The 12012-nt window shown below is 42.3% G+C and overlaps 1 protein-coding gene across 1 annotated transcript in view; it reads right to left on the bottom strand.

Annotated features, from left to right (window-relative positions):
* Positions 1–12012, bottom strand: part of VRK2 (VRK serine/threonine kinase 2) — a 545093-nt gene that overhangs the window by 118046 nt on the left and 415035 nt on the right. The window lies entirely within an intron of this gene.

Genomic DNA, 12012 nt, shown 5'->3' on the forward strand with positions numbered 1-12012 from the left:
CTTATTGGGTATTATCCCTTACAGAAAAGGAGATAGAGGGAATCCCAGTGCCCATCTGAGCACACTAAAGATTGTGCAATTAGCTGATCAAGTGAAGGTTACCTTGAGGCTTCCAGGAGGTCTACATCTTTCTTACATAAAGTTCTGGGACACTATTTTGTTGTTCTCTTTCAAAGTCATGATAGCGAATGTGTAGGTGTAAAAAGTGGGAAAAGGGCTTCAGCAGAAGAAAAAAAATTCCAGGGTTTGTTAACTTAAATTCTTAGCTTAGACGCAGCAAGTGAGGGTGAAAAAAAAATAGAGCTGGAAAATGTGTGTATGTGTAAATGAGAAATTGCACAGAAACGGGGTTAATTATTAACTTGGGTACAACCGCATTTGGGAAAGTAAACCCAAAGTTCAAGATTCCAAAACAAAATTACTGGAATTAGGAGTCACCTCTTCGACGCTGATGACGGAACCGCTCCGCCATCAGCCGCGGTGGCGCTGTGCTGATGACAGAGCGGTTCCGCCATGGCCCGCCCGACGCGCCTGCGCTGCGCGGATTCCGCGCCTGCGCTGGGCGTTCCATTGAGCGGGCGGGGCCATGAAGGAACAGCTCCGTCATGAGCACAGCTCACCCGAGGCTGGTGACGGAGCGGTTCCGTCACCAGCGTGTGAGCACCGCGCGCCCCCCCCCCTCCGCCCCCTTAGCGCTGCGGCGGAATAGCCGCCGCAGCGAAGGTGTTAAAAGTAACATGCTTGTTCTTGAACAGCACTGAGATCGGATTCGCCGAACTGCAGTACTTTTAAAACACCGTCACAATTTAGTTTTGGTCATGGGCGCTGCAACTCTTTTAAACAACTCGTGTTTTTTTAAAATAATACTTCACACAATTTAAACTTACATTTTAGAACATTGAGTCATACTGCACTACTGACCAACACTTTCTCAAACAAATCTCTTGGACTACCATCTCATCACCTCCCGTCCTTCCACAAAAAACACATTCACCATTTAAACTGTTTTTCTTACTTTCCGGACCCGCCCTTTCAGTATCACCAGGCTGATGCCCCAGGTTAGCACCCCCAGTTCCAGAACTACTGGTTTTGGTTTCACATGATCTAACAGAAGCCACCTTGCAGATATTGTTGGGTAAAAGTTGCAAGCTTTAGCCTTAGCCCCTTCTATAATATAATCGTACACAAACTGAAGTTGCAGCTGCTTGTGGTGGTACCCTGAATATGTTGGTGTAGTGTGCAAAACAAAAGCTATGCATTTCTGTGCCTAAGCTTGAGGAATAAAATCCTATCAAGGGTTCCTAGTACATTTAAAAGTGATGCTTCCAGGTATTCCCAAAGACTGGCTTTATTTGTATGTGATGGAGCAGGGTTTTCGCGAACCAAAAACCTGCTTGGATTGAACTCCTCAACGTGTAACTCATTAACCAAATGTTGTGGAAAACTAACCGTGCAAGGCTGAAAGGGGAAAGATGAAAACTGTGCAAGCGTGTGTTGGTGGAGTTAGAGTAGGCCACAAATTCACGACTAATGTAGAAAATTAGTAAAAAGTTGAGAGTTTATTTTTCACTAGCAGTTAAAAAATAATAAGCAGCATGTGAGAAAAGAGAGCGAATGAAAGTATTCAAAGAGCGTTTAATAGTAGAGTTTAATAAAATGATAAATAACACTTGTATTTCTTTTCTTTTGAATACTTACTGCCCTGCAGAAAAGGCCTGAGAGTCTTTTTAGAATTAACATGGCATATTAGAAATGTAGACGGGAGCAAGAAAATGTGATGTGTCCTTTGTGAAGCTCCTGATGATGACCAAGGTTGCGCAGAGAGGAAGAGATAAAAAGAATGGAGCTTCCTTGCCGAGCGGAGCATGAGGACATTTGTACAACAAATGGATACGTGAGTGAGATGGAGAGACGAAAGCCAGATACTAGAGTTTCCTCCATTGGAAGTGATTACAGTGAGCAAAATTAGAACAATGGACACTATGAAGTTAGGCACATCAAGAGTGGTGTGACTGAACACCCCTTGTTTTGGACCAATCACAATGTACAAAGCCATGTGAGATGACATAATGAGGGTTGGACTTTTAGTGAATTTAGAGTATATCTAGTAGTAGTAAGGGGATGAGGGAAGGTTGTGCATTTTCTACTTTGCGAGAGGAGAGAGCTGTGTTGCTATTTCCTAAATTTTATGGGCTGGCTGTTGTTCTGCTAATCCAGACTCTATCTTTGCTCCTTAAACTCTTCTTGAGGGGCCAAGCTTACTCTCATGGCCAGAGGGTAGCTTTTCATAGTTCTAGAACCTCATATGATTGATTAGTATCATATTCTGAATTTGCAAAAAATCTTTTTTGCAAATGTCTTTATTCTTTTGTCTCTACGCTTGTCAACTCACTCATTGAGCTGACATTTGAGTTGTATAATTGGTGTTTATCATTGCTAATGTTTCTTTTGTGTGAGGACTTAGGATTCGAGCTGAATCGTACTTGATGAGCAATTCACATTTAATTAGATAAAGCATTTCTAATTCTCAAAAGGAGTTGGTCATTATTAATGTCATGTTTTCAGCTATATGAAGTGATTATTCTATGGAGATATTTGGAAATTCTGATATTATTTTGCCAAATCCTGATTAACTTTAAAAGATTTAATCGCCAAGAAAGTGGCTAATAAGATGAACTAATTGGTAAGGTTCAAGGGTTCACACACTCTGATATTGGTAATGCGTTAGCTTCCAGCTATTTTACGCAGTAAAGTCAGGTCCCCCATTACTCCCCTGACTGAGTTACATTAATGTGCCATTCAATTAAGCAGTATAGGTAGGACGAACCTCTGATTGTTGTCCGCTTATACGGTTCAGGAAGAAAATCTCCAGATTAAGAAATAATAATTGGTGATGCAATAGTAGCACACCAGCAGAACCATACCCTGGCGACTTTGGGCCATGGGATCCATCTAAATCCTTACTGGCGATCCAAGGTTGGCTCCAGTTTTAGGTTTGTAAATAAGAGTATTACTTAACTTGACCATGACCACACACACACACAAGCCCTCCATCTAACGTACAGTTTTCATCATAGGTTGCAATACACAGTCCTGATGAAGACTCGCAGCTAAGGCTTGAATTCCTGTTTGCATAGTCGAGTCGAAAAGTCGATGCTCCTCACTTGATCAAGACCTGTACCTACATTGTTCTATTGTTCCTCCATTGTAGATTGCATTGTATGCACATTGAAATTTACAGAATTACATGTAAATCATTGATGGACAGGCTTGAATTTACTGGGCTTCATTACCAACATCTGTAAATGACGAATTTAATACCTTGACTTTGTGATTCACCCCTTCACTACCCAACTCCTTCACTTTCCTATCCTTTCTCCCTCTCCTTTTTGCACGCAACCTATGTTGATGGTTATAAACAATCCTGATTTGGGCTTAAAATAAACAAATCGTATTAAGTACACTCAGTTTTTGCGCTTGTGTTGATGTGTGGTTTATTGAATTTATATTGAATTCATATGCATAAATATGGTTATTGTGCATGTAGAAATTTCTCCCCTTGTTTCAGGTTATTGATTAACCGTGTTGTAATGGTATATACAACGTAAATTCGCAAATAATTCTTGAAGTGTTGGTCACGGACCATTGTTTTTATTACCACTTACAAATATAGTCAAGACCACAATTAATGTCATTATGCATACATATCAGCAAAGCACACACAGTCCATAAACAAACTTATGGAGAAAGCAATTACAAAAAACTTCCCCAAAGTAGCAAATGCAGAAAAGCTACTGTGCTGGAGTTACTAGCCAGGCAGAGAGGAGTGAGAGTGAGTAGAGCCTTAATGCGATTTGGCTGTTCCGACTGCACCTGGTTCCAGTTTTCACAGTTCTAAAGAAGCAAAGTTTCACTATGTTCCCGTGGCTCACCATTTGGTGGCATGGCTGAGATCAAGGCTTTATTCTGCACAAGATGATGCAGATGCAAGAAACAGTGCATTCAGCCAAAGAGTGCCAGACAGGATAAGCCGTGATGTCAAGGCAAAACTGGCCACATAATGAATTCAATCGTCACAGCTGGAATGTGGTATGAAGCTGTGAGTCACAAGTTCAAATTCCCTGAGGGCCAACACGTCTTTTCGTCCATCCATGGGCAACAAATCGAGATCCAGTAGATTGATAAGAGTAAGACCTAGGAGTGATAGCACCATCCAATGATAAAACTTTGGAAGCAAGAGTACATCGCCGTGGCTATAGAGGCATGAGGACAGGATAGGGGGAGCAGGCTATCATGTGTGTAAAATAGGGCCTTAACCTCCCTAGCCACGGTGAGAATACAAGACACCTCAGGGTTTTGAGGGAGTGCCGCTGCAAGGTGCTCAAGTGTGAGGAGGAACAGAAGTGTGGACAGATGGCACCCTTGCCAGGTGGCACACTCAACCACAAATGGACCTGACAGGAACCCACTGCAGGAAATCTCAGCCACTGGGGAGTTGTACAAAAGGCGCACCTTGCGGAGGAAAGCGCCCCCAGGTCCATTGGGTCATAACGTGAAAGAGGTAATGTCAATTCACCTGGTCTAATGCCTTCTCGGCATCCAGAGAAAGCACAAAGAGTTCAGACAGACCAACCCTTGTTTGCCACAGTAGGTGTGCTAATGCGCGAAGATGGTCTCAGTAGCTGCGGCCTGAGAAGGGGCCCACTTGGGACCCGTGGATCAGGAGGGGTATCTTCTTACTCAGACGGGTGGCCAACACCATGTCCATGATCTTTAAATCCACATTAAGCATGTGTATTGAGCGATAGCTAGCACACTCCAAGGGGTTTTTACCCGCTTTGGAGAGAAGAGTGAAAGTGGCCTTACTGAAGATGGCACCCCGGGGTTCCGTTATGTCTTTCTCCTAAAACACCTGAGTCAGGTGGGATACCAGTAAGTCCTTCCCCACCTTGTAATATTCGCCCAGAAACCTGTTGATGAATTGCTCGGACAAGCGTGCCCGCATTCTGCCTGGCAGTACAGGCAAATGCAAAGTTGTAATAAAAAAGCGCTCACTTGGACGTGTGTGCTTCCTGCTCCGTGGTATCATGGGAAGCATAGTAGGAGGGGAAGCAGGATGCTATATCCCAAGGGTGCACGGCCCCACTAAGTCTTGTGTTGCTGGTATAGCAAGTTGGGATTGCCTTGGATTCAGTTGGGCAGCTAATAGTCTGCCAGCTTTTTCCCCATGATCGTACCGCTGCCATTGTAACCTAACAAACGCTGTCCAAGCAGCCCTGGAGAAATAGAAGTTCCGTTGGATTTTAGCAAGCTCTTGCTATTTGGAAAGGGTAGGGAAAGTTGCATATTGTGCCATTGGGTGTGCACCTCAGCTTCCAATAGGCTGTGTTCAGAACGTTCTTTTGGGTCGCTGTCAGAGAGTCTGCGCCCAGGAGTGTCACCTTGCTAACTGCCCATAGTACTCTATGAGAAGACATCAAGATCTCGTTGTTGTAGAAGTAGGACTGAACATGGAAACGCAACTGCATTTTACCCTCAGGTTGACAATAGCAAATACCTTCATGCGTAAACGGCACAGAGGTGGCACAATGCGCCCAAAATAGAGTCCCAGCAATACTGGGCGATGGTCAGAAAAGCCTGCCTCCAAGATGTGACAACGGGTAATGTGGAGTAATAACTTCCATTGGATCATGTAGTAGTGAATACGGGATTGGGGCACATGAGAACAGGAGATGAAAGTATATTCTTGGTCACGTGGGTGCAGCCGTCGCCACACGCCCACTAACGTATGGATTTCAATTAAGTTTGCATGGAGCACCCGGTCATGCCAATTAAGCATATCACTCTGACATAACCTTCCCAAGATCGTGTCTGGTGCCAGATTCCAATCCACACCCAGCAGCACAGGAGTCCTGTTTAGGCAAGACAGAGGCCTGGAACGTCACACCAGGAAGTGAGTTTTGCTACTGGTGTGGGTTTAAACCAAGCCTACTATGATGGTCCTATCCAAGATCCATAACTTAGCCAGCACCCAGCAGCTCTCCTCGTGCATCCACATGTTGAGCACTTTGCAGGGAAGGGCCTTTCTTATGAGAGTTGCCACTCGAATATCTTAAAGCCACTAGACAAGTGGGAAGCAGTGCCATAGTCATTAACTACTATACTGCTACTGATAACTGTGTCCACCTATTCTCGTTTGAGATTAGCTGATTCGACCTGGTAAAGATGGGTCTCCTGCAACAAGGTTATGTCTATCCGTTGTTGCACAAATAATGAAGGATCTTCTTTTGTTTGGTGTAGTGGGACATATTGTTGATGTACATGGAGATCAGGGTGAGAGGGGTGGCTGTCATGCTGAATTAAATGAGTAGACTCGAGTCCGACCAGGATGATGGCGGAGGCATATGACGGTGTGGACCCATCAGGGAGCGGGTCACAGAGGAATCTTCAGGTATGCTAATGAACCACTCCCAGGGAGCAAGGACTAGGGAGAAATTGGTTAGATCAGGGGATGGTCCAAGAATTGAGGTGGCCATCCCGGAAGATTCATGGATTGACTTCTTTTCAGAAGTGTACAATCCAGGAGCTGCAGACAAAATAGTAGCTACTGGACATGTCTTCCAGGAGGGGCTGGAAATATTTGTTCCAATTAGTATCAACATTACAAACGAAGAAGTACTGGCTGCCATAAAAGATAGTAAGGGAGGCAAAGCGCAGGGCCCGGACGGGATCCCGATCGATTAATTTAAATATTCGATCAAGCTTTGGTCCCCATTATTAACCCGAGTCCTTGAAGCAAGCTGTGAGAAGGGTTTTATTAAATCCTGGTCTGAGTCGATAATCATCCCCATTTTTAAAAAAGGGGATCGGGACATCCCCCCGTGCTACCGCTCTATTTCCCTGCTTGACTTATTTATGAAAGTCGCAGGTAGGGTCATCTTGAACCGCCTCCAACACTGGGCGGAAGACAAAAATGTCCTACGCTCAGTCTAATACGGGTTCAGGGAGGGACGGGCACGGTAGAGCAGGTGCTAAATTTTTCCATATTACATGGAAAATACATACAGGCCAAGAAAGGTAAATTGTACGCAGTATTTGTCGATCTAACCGCAACATTTGACAGCGTAATTCATGAATGATTATGGCAGATTTTAGCAGATTTAAAGGTAGATCAGGCACTCATATTATTTTTAAGACAATTGTATGTGGACTCAACGGCCAAGGTGAGATTCGGCTCAAAAGGTGAATGTACCAAGCCCTTCCTTGTAAGAAAAGGAGTTAGACAAGGTTGCGTCCTTGCCCCTTTCCTTTTCACTTTATATACCAACGATTTGGAAAAGGAATTAGTGGCCAGAGTACGAGACTCACCGCAGGTTAAAAATAATCAGATAGTATCGCTCCTATATGCTGACGACGCCGTTCTAATGGCGAGAACTCAACTTGGTTTACAGACAGCACTTGATACCCATCTAAATTTTATGGATAATAAGGGCATGAAACTTAACGTGAAAAAAACCTTTGTTATGTCCTGTGGGCGAGGAAAAAAGAGATCTTGTTCCCTGTTTGCTGGGATTGAGAAAATCGCTTCTATTAAAATATTCTCCTATCTAGGGATTGTTTTAGAGGAATCTGGATCTTGGGGACCAGCCATAAACAATAGGACACTGCTGTTTAGAAGATCAACAGCAGCACTAATGTTATTCGCCAAAAGGATGGGGAAAAGGCCCCCGGAAATCCTATTGAAAATTTACATGGCCAAGTGCATTAGTGTAGCTGTATATGGAGCAGACGTATGGGGAGTCTGTGACACATCACCTATTCAAAGGGTAGAAAACGCATTTTTAAGGTTTATCTTCGCTATTCCTCAAAGCACATCTGTTTTTAACTTACATACCGAACTGGGGGTACGACACATCAGCGATTTAATTAGTATGCAACCCTTATTGCTATGGCACAGAGTAAGGACCTCACCGATCTAATTTTAAACAGGGAAATAATCACAGATTCGATGGCCTTAGACCAGGCCACTAAGATTCCATGGCTGAATTATATTCGCAACCTCACTAATGATTTTGGGAGGCCCGAGTTTTACGTTAAACCAGATTCCTCAGTCACTATATCTAGGAAAGACTTAAAGGCACTCTGTTGGCACCACTTTGAATCCCTAAGATTAGGAGTGGAGGTAAACAAGAAAACTGTAATATAACACCAACCTACTCTGGTCTCACCCTCAATTCAACCCTATCTGGTCTGGTGTCAAGAGGAGTTTGATAGGTACATTCTGACCAGATGTAGATTTGACTACTTCTTACGTTTAATCACCTTTCCTAAAACAAACGATTGGTCAGGAAACCTCTGTAAATGTCCGTGCGATAACTTATCTGACCAATCCACAGTGCACGTGATATTTTTTTGTAAGTTTTATTCAGCAGAAATCGAATAAAGCTTTTCTACTTATACTTCTTCTACTGCTTAGTATCGGCCACATAGTGTGGTTTGATCAGGTCGATGGACACAAATCTTTTCTCTTTTTTACCAGCAAGGGGCGGTAAAAGTTCAGTTCTTGATCCGTGGACTGCTAGGACAGGTACTGGTTGTATGTAAGAAGGCCCAAATTCTTTATTGTTCGCGATCTTTTCTCTGACTAGATCACCAAGCTTTGGGATCCAGGCAGGCCTTGCTGGGACGGCTGGTTTTTCCCCAGTGGTGGTTGGTTTCAGGAACACATTGCTGTGTTCCGATCTTAGTTCATTTAAGTCCTGTAAAACAGCCAAACGATCTTTCATATCTAATTCCTTACTTTCCACCCCTGTGCCTTTCATGTCAAGGTCCGGTACCAACATTCTAGTCTCAAATAGGACCACATATGGAGTGACAGCCCCTAGAGAACTTATTGGCAAATTAATTAATGAGCGTTGGACCCCATAAAGATGTTTGACCAACCCATCACCCGAACCTAATACCCAGCTGTCGTAGACTGCTTTATGTCCGGTTTTTTTCTTTCCACAACAGAAATTCCCTCAGGATGGAATGGAGAAGAATACTGCAATGATACGCCCAAACTGGCCATGGCTTCTTTGTAAGCTTGAGAGCTAAACGCAGGGCCTTGTTAGAGTGTAGTGTGCCTATTGCGTATGTGCCGATAAAGACTCGCAAATCTTTTATAACAGTTCGAGCGTCAGTGGAGCGCTGAGGCCATATCCATAGGAACCTTGAACACCAATCTACTGCGACCATGATATATTTATAGTTACCATCCCTTTGTAAGGGACCACAGTGGTCCAGGTAAACACAAGCTAATGCTTTATCTGAAATTAACAGGGGCGCCTGCGTAAGTAGAGACTTTCATCTTTTGGCATATTTCACAGTCCAAAACATAGTTTTTGGTCTGTTTCCTAATGCTTGGCCACCAGTATCTCTGTTTTAATAATGATACTGTGGCGGAAACACCTGCATGAGCAGAGGCGATCCCTTCATGTGCTGCTAGGATTAGTCCTAATCTATGTTCCATGTTTGGTATTACCCTATCCCCACTCAAGGGATTCGAGAAAAGGAACATGGTTTGCATGAATTATATATGAGTATTTGAGTGTAAACCTTTTAGGTAACGCTGCACCGCTGCCTTTGCTTAAAAGCATGGACAGCCAGTATTATTTCACTGTCTATTTTTGTTTTGAACAAGTGATTGCAGCTACGGAAGCCGTTTGCACAGCCCCCTTAGCGGCTTCATCAGCCAATGAATTCCCTTCAACGTGAACACCATCACGTTGATGACTCAGCATGTTTATCACATGAGTGTTTTGTACTCCTTCTCGCAACTGAACTACTTGTTCCCAATTAATTTTATGCTTGATTGTGTCACCTTTTGCATCTTTGAAACCATTTTGAAGCCAATTCTGTAAATATTCATTATACGATTGAACACAGTAAAAGGAATCGCACACTATGAGTGTCGGGAATTTGCGATCCGTATTTTCAAGTGCCATTTTAAATGCTTGTAGTTCAGCTCACTGAGCTATACAATCTCCTAGAGATTGTGTTTTTGTGACCATTGGTCTGAATTTGCCATTGCGCATAAGACCTTTAACGATCGGGCATGCTGCACTATAAGCTTGCTAACCCCTCGTAGCAGGTTGTGCAGAATTTGTACTGGTCAAGAGGGAGAATCTCAGTAGGCAGAGGACATTCGTGTTCATATTGCAAGAATGCTTGTGTTTTCCAGGATCAAAAACATATTCAACATCAGCAAGTTAATTAACCCATTGGATGTAAAGCTTTTGCATTCGGAATGCTAACTTTTGTAACTGCCTCTAAGGCCGGTACATGAGTTACAACCATAATGCGTTTCCCCTGTGCTAGGGCTCTTTCTTTTGCTACAGCAGTTTGAACTGCTGTCAGAATTGTTTCCATTGATGTAAATTTCATTTCTGCTTGTGTATACAAGTGTGATTTGTATGCAATTGATTCTTTTTCACCTTCATTAAAAGTTAAGTTCCCAGATATCTAGATTTAGATCTATATAATATCTCTGAAACTTCTAAACGGATTTATAGCAAATGAAAAAAAGCACTCTTTTGGACCAATATCTAGCTTTCTGCCAAATTTGGTGTAATTGCGTTCAGCAGTGCGGACTGTAGTTGTGTTCAAAAAATTAAAAATCCCCATAGACATATCATGGGGAAAAAGCATTTTGGGACACCCCTTTTTTTTCTGCCCCACTTGACAGATCACCCTGAAACTTTCAACACAGCAGCTGAACCAAAAAGGGGGAGTTTTCTATTTATATTTTGTGAAGATTCCTCAAGTGGTGCCAAAGTTATTGTCAAAACAAAAAATGCTTTTCGTATGGAAACTTTGGTCCCTACTAGTATTACCTATATACATACACATACATACATACATATATATATATATATATATATATATATATATATATATACACACATATATATATATATACCCAGTCAGAATCAAACGACGGATTACGTGTAAAACAGAATATGTTGTATACGTTTTGGAATGTCCCTGTGCACTGCGCTACGTTGGCAGCACCAAGTTACCCGTGCACATGAGGATCCTGCAACATCTCAGGGCCATTAACAATAAGGATCAAGCATATCCTGTGGCACGGCATTTTCAAGCAAAGCATGATAGCGATAACACTCTGCTACAGTATTTTGCCATAGACAGTATACCCACAACTCGTAAGGGTGGCAATAGGGATAGTGCCCTGAGAATGCTGGAAACCAGGTATATTTTGGAATTCAATTCCAAGGTCCCAAATGGTCTTAACACCACGGAGGACCTATACACCTGTCTATGAACTATCCATTGAACTATAGGCTTCTGGATTTAACTCTGTTTCCCTTTGATTGTGATGAGTATGAAATGAATGGATTTATTCCAATACATTTGTTAGGAAAACCAACTTTGCCACTCTAACAGGTTCCAGAATCTCCATAGATGCCACTTTTCAGTATGTCTCTCGAGATTATACATCTGCGCTAAATTGTAAACTTGAGTATTCACTCATTTTAAATTCACGCAACATACACTACTGGTTATTTTCAGTATTCGAATATAGTATCTTGGGTTGTCCTATTTTATATTTTTTGTTTCACTGTTTCACATTTTGGTTATCACTCTATTTATCGCCTATACATTTCAGGCAGCTGATACCATCGATCTATATATCCTAGGACCCTTTTTCTCTTATTTCAAAGTGTTTGCCCACTTGGGCCATATTAACGTAAACAGCATACTTTGGACTGCATCTGGAGCTTGATACATACATAGATTTGTCAACCATTGATTTGGTTGTGTATCAGTGACTATATGAGGTGGGCTCCTCATACTATTGGGGAGTCATCTTTTTAAAATGTCTTCATTTATTTAAATATGTGTATATATATATATTTTTCTACTGAGATCTATATGTATATTTTCAAATTAATACATGTGTGTATATACATGAAATTATTTGTAAATACGCTTTATTCCAATTGTACATTC

The sequence above is a fragment of the Lissotriton vulgaris genome, chromosome 6 (genome assembly GCF_964263255.1).
Source record: "Lissotriton vulgaris chromosome 6, aLisVul1.2, whole genome shotgun sequence".
NCBI lineage: Eukaryota > Metazoa > Chordata > Amphibia > Caudata > Salamandridae > Lissotriton > Lissotriton vulgaris.